This window comes from Schistocerca serialis, chromosome 9 (assembly GCF_023864345.2).
Source record: "Schistocerca serialis cubense isolate TAMUIC-IGC-003099 chromosome 9, iqSchSeri2.2, whole genome shotgun sequence".
NCBI lineage: Eukaryota > Metazoa > Arthropoda > Insecta > Orthoptera > Acrididae > Schistocerca > Schistocerca serialis.
In genome coordinates, this window is record NC_064646.1 from 128,882,667 (window position 1) to 128,887,861 (window position 5,195).

A 5,195-nucleotide genomic window follows, 5' to 3' on the forward strand; every position below is an offset into this window, starting at 1 on the left:
TCAGAAAACATCGTTTTTGTGCAACCCAGCTAGCTCTTTACTCCCATGAAGTAATGAGTGCTGTCGACAAGGGATCTCAGATCGATTCCATATTCCTAGACTTCCAGAAGGCTTTTGATACCATTCCTCACATGCGACTAGTAATCAAATTGCGTGCAAACGCAGTATCGATTCAGTTGTGTGACTGGATTCGTGATTTCCTCTCAGAGAGGTCACAGTTCGTAGTGATAGACGGTAAATCATAGAGTAGAACAGAAGTCATATCTGGCGTTCGGCAGGGTGCTTTCATGGGCCCTCTGCTGTTCCTGATTTATATAAATGATCTAGGTGACAATCTGAGCAGCCCCCTTACATTGTTTGCGGATGGCGCTGTAATTTAGCGTCAAGTAAAATCATCAGACGATCAATTCCAATAACAAAATGATCTAGAGAGAATTTCTGTATGGCGCGAAAAGTGGCAATTGGTACTAAATAAAGAAAAGTGCGAGGTCATCCACATGGGTACTAAAAGAAATCCGATAAATTTTGGGTATACGATAAATCGCACAAATCTAAGGACTGTCAATTCGACTAAATAACTAGGAATTACTATTATGAGCTACTTAAATTGGAAAGACCACGTAGATAATATTGTGGGGAAGGCGAAACAAAGACTGCGCTTTGTTGGCAGAACACTTACAAGATTCTACAAATCCACTAAAGAGACAGCCTACATTACACTTGTCCGTCCTCTGTTGGAATATTGCTGTGCGGTATGGGATCCTTACCAGGTAGGATTGACGGAGGACATCGAAAAAGTGCAAAGAAGTGCAGCTCGTCTCCTGTTACCGCCCAATAGTGGTGAGAGTGTCACTGATATGATACGCGAGTTGGGGTGGCAGTCACTGAAACAAAGGCGGTTTTCTTTGTAGCGAGATCTATTTACAAAATTTCAATCACCAACTTTCTCTTCCGAATGCGAAATGATCATCATAATAATATACGAGAAATTAGAGCTCGAACAGAAAGATTTGGGTGTTCCTTTTCCCCACGCGCCATTCGAGAGTGGAATGGTAGAGAAGTAGTATGAAAATGGTTCGATGAATCCTATGCCAGGCACTTAAGTGTGAATTGCAGTGTATCCATGTAGATGTAGATGTACTCAGGCGTGCATCTCTTCATCCGCAGCAAAACGACGGATACAGACGTCTTTCCTCTCGGCTCCTAAAATATGGGAATCGCATCGCGAGAGATCGGCACTGTATGAAGGATGCAACAGTATGAGGGCTTCTGAGTAAAGCTTCTGCAGTGTAATCGAAACAACCCTGGCGAAAAGTGGCCCGGCATTATGTTGTAACAGAATGATGCCGTCTCTCAACATTCTTAGACGTTTGGACTTGACGGCTCTATTCGATTTTTCCAAAGTACGAGTGCCGTTCAGAAAGTAACCTCCGGTTGATTTAAAAAAATACACCAAGTTAAATAAAAATATTTTAATATATACATCTTACAACTACATATTTGCACTATTTTTCTACATAGTCTTCATAGCGATTGAGGCACTTATCGTATCTCTTCACAAGCTTTGAAATTCCTTCTGCATAAAAATCACCCGCTTGTGCCTGGAGCCAGCCTGTGACTGCATCTCTGAGCTCTTCGTCGTCATCAAACCGCTGTGACCCGAGCCATTTCCTCAAATGCATGAAGAGGTGATAATCACTTGGCGCCAGGTCTGGGCTGTAAGGTGGATGGTTGATAACGTCCCACTTGAAGGACTCAAGAAGGGCCGTTGTTCTGCGAGCAGAGTGAGGACGGGCGTTATCGTGCAAAAAAAACGATACCGGAAGTCAGCATACCACGGCGTTTGTTCTGTATAGCCCGTCTTTTTTACTGTTTCACAGTACACGTCTTGATTAATGGTCGTACCATGTTCCATGAATTCAACCAACAACACCCCTTTGGCATCCCAAAACACCGTTGCCATCAGTTTTCTGGCAGAAAAATCTTGCGAGGCTTTTCTTGGTTTGGTAGGCGAATTTGAATGTGCCCACATCTTTGATTGTTCTTTTGTCTCAGGGTTCACGTACTTAATCCAGGTTTCGTCACCGGTCACGATTCTGTTTAACAATGGTTCTCCTTCGTCCTCATAACGTGACAGAAAGTCTAATGCAGAGGCCATTCTTTGAGTTTTGTGGTGGTCGGTAAGAATTTTGGGCACCCATCGTGCACAGAACTTACGGTAACCCAATCTTGCTGTCACTATCTCGTACAAGAGAGTCTTAGAAATCTGTGGAAAACCAGTAAACAACTCCGGCATTGAGAAACGTCGATTTTCACGAACTTTTGTATCAACTGTCTGAACGAGTTCGTCAGTCACCAATGATGGTCTACCACTCCTCTCTTCATCATGAACGTTTTCTCGTCCACTTTTAAATAAACGTACCCATTCACGGACAACTCCTTCACTCATAACTCTTGGTCCGTACACGGTACAAAGGTCACGATGAATAGCTGCTGCAGAATATCCTTTGGCTGTAAAAAACCTTATGACAGCACGCACTTCACATTTGGTGGGGTTTTCTATTGCAGCACACATTTCAAACCGCCACAAAAACTAAACTAGCGCAGGTACGACGTTCACTCGACTACGGCTTGATGCCGACTGACCTGTTGAGTGCGTGAACGCACAGATGGCGTCGCTACTCCCCCCACAACCCGCACTGTGACCAATCGGAGGTTACTTTCTGAACCGCCCTCGTATCTTGCACCGCTGAGCGTTAATTCTCTTGCCGAATTCCAGTAAGTCATCATTTCCCGGAGCTGGCGTACCTGTTTGGCTTAGAATCCTTTATACAACCTCCATACGGTCCTGATCTCTCCCCATGAGATTTCCATATTTTTGGTGCCCCGAGGAAAGATATTTGTGGCCGTCGAGGTGCGTGCCTGGGTAAACTCCCATTATAAAAAGCGTCTCGAAGAAATACGCCGCAATGATGTCCGGTTGGCTCGACAGCACGACAGAGGTACCGCGGACGCTTCTGAACTCACGAAACGACCGAATTTGCAGTTGGTATACAGATCTCTCCCACTCAACGAACTTCCAGTATTTGGATTACAGGGTGGGAGTCCCGAGGAAACTCACGCTATTGGGGGGCCGTTGCGTGGGAGACATCTGTAGATCAACTACAAATTCGGTCGCTTCATGACCTCAGATGCGTTTGTGGTGCCTCCGTCGTACACTGTAGCGACACAGACATCATCACGGCGAATTTCGAAGAAGGACGCTTTCTAGGATATGAAAAGCCGAACTCACAAATCTTTGGGAAACCGAAGCAACGGACTGAAAACTCAGTGTCTGGTTCTGTTAGTCGCTGGTTATATCGTATTCTGTGCCAATAATAAACCTTTATTTCGACTAAAATATTTTGCATCATTTCAAAGTGTCATCCTCGCCGTCAAATTCATGACGTCTGACCAGAGCCGGTTCAACGCACAAGCGACACAAGCCGCCGTTTGATGTGCCAGATGCGCTACATCTGTAAGATTTCTTTGCAGGGCGTGTCACAATTAGTTGCATTCGCTTGGTGCGCCAAGATGAGAGGGACACCAGGGTGCGTGATTTGTAAGTAGTATAGCAGCGCAGTTTCTGGCCCAAAGTAGGTCACCGATGACGTCATACATGATGTCAGCGATAAGTCATTAGATTCCACCACGCACCAATCCTCCACGTCTCTGACAAAGATCAATAGTCCCTAAGATAAAAATGTGGGAAGTCCAAAAGCACCACTCCTATGATGTTATTGCAGACGGGAGTTGTTTTCCTAGGTGCAAATTGACGAGAAATTAAAAAATGTAAGATGATAATCCAACACAGCGACCAGGAGATAGTGGTACAGCTCTCCTACAATGTCAGAATCCTAGGTGGTAGAAAAAAGATGAGTAACTTTCTATTAGAGATCTGCAGGGCTTTTTGCAGCACTCAGGCCACTGTCAAATTCCACACTTCCTATCCTAAGTCAGGCAACAGCCTTGCCACAGTGGATACACTGGTTTCCACCAGAGCACCGAAGTTAAGCACTGTCGGGTGTGGCCAGCACTTGGATGGGTGACCATCCGGGCAACCATGCGCTGTTGCTCTGGGTTCACTCAGCCTCGTGATGCCAATTGAGGAGCTACTCGTCCGAATAGTAGCGGCTCCGGTCAAAGAAAACCATCATAACGACCGGGAGAGTGGTGTGCTGACCACACGCCCCTCCTCTCTGCATCCTCAGCTGAGGATGACACGGGGGTCGGATGGGCCACTTGTGGCCTGAAGACGGAGTGCTAACCTAAGTCAAACAATTACCATCTGACACGCCTGTTTAAACAGTTGTTTCAGTTTGGCCAGCATCTATGTCATACAGCATCGTAAACCCACATTTCCCACAAGTTAAAATCAAACTGTGACTGTCCCCAGTTAAGTTCCAGCTGCCCAATGGTTGAACAATTCCCACAGCCCTCCGACAGCATAATTCAAACACTTGAGTTTGGAGACGACTTGCGTTAAGTTTCATTCCACTCACCATGCTGCTGCTGCCTCACAATCTGGCACACCATCAGCCAGGAGTCAGGCCATCACCAGCCAGTGACAGTCGGCGTGACTCCAGTTGAGTATGATTGAGAGCATCTGTCTCTGCACAGCTTACCATGAACTTCTGTAACCTACTTCTGGTTACATAATCGAATGAGTAGTGCATAGGTGGTGTCTCTCTGCATGGCGCTGTCACTGGCAGATGGTGACACAGCTCCAGCAACTACTGTTCACAACTCTTGGCCCTCACAGCTCACTTACAATTCAGTGTGTGAATCAGTTCTTTCTGCCTGGAAGTGGTTGACCTCTAACGATGCTGCATGATGACGATCAACCTTTCACTGTAAAGTACAGAGCACAAGCCTGGACGCCTTAGGAGAGGGGGAGGGGGAGAGAGGTAGATGACTGCACTGCCATGGGGAATGGAACAACTATTTTGGACTGCTCTCACGTCCCCAGCTCAGCCATCTTGGATTTTGATGTGACAGAAGAAGTCACTGAGTGCCATCTTGGATTCCAAGCTTATAACCATGGCTGTAGTGTGACATCATTGAATTACCATTGCCTGCTAAATGGTGTACTGTGCTGGATTGACACATTCGAATAACATGCTACATATACATAGCAGAGATTGCCTCTGAAGTGT

The 5,195-nt window shown here is 46.0% G+C and overlaps 1 pseudogene; it reads left to right on the plus strand.

Moving 5' to 3' along the window:
• The first annotated feature begins 3,998 nt into the window (after positions 1–3,998).
• On the plus strand, positions 3,999–4,116 carry LOC126420010 (5S ribosomal RNA; annotated as a pseudogene).
• The last annotated feature ends 1,079 nt before the right edge of the window (positions 4,117–5,195 follow it).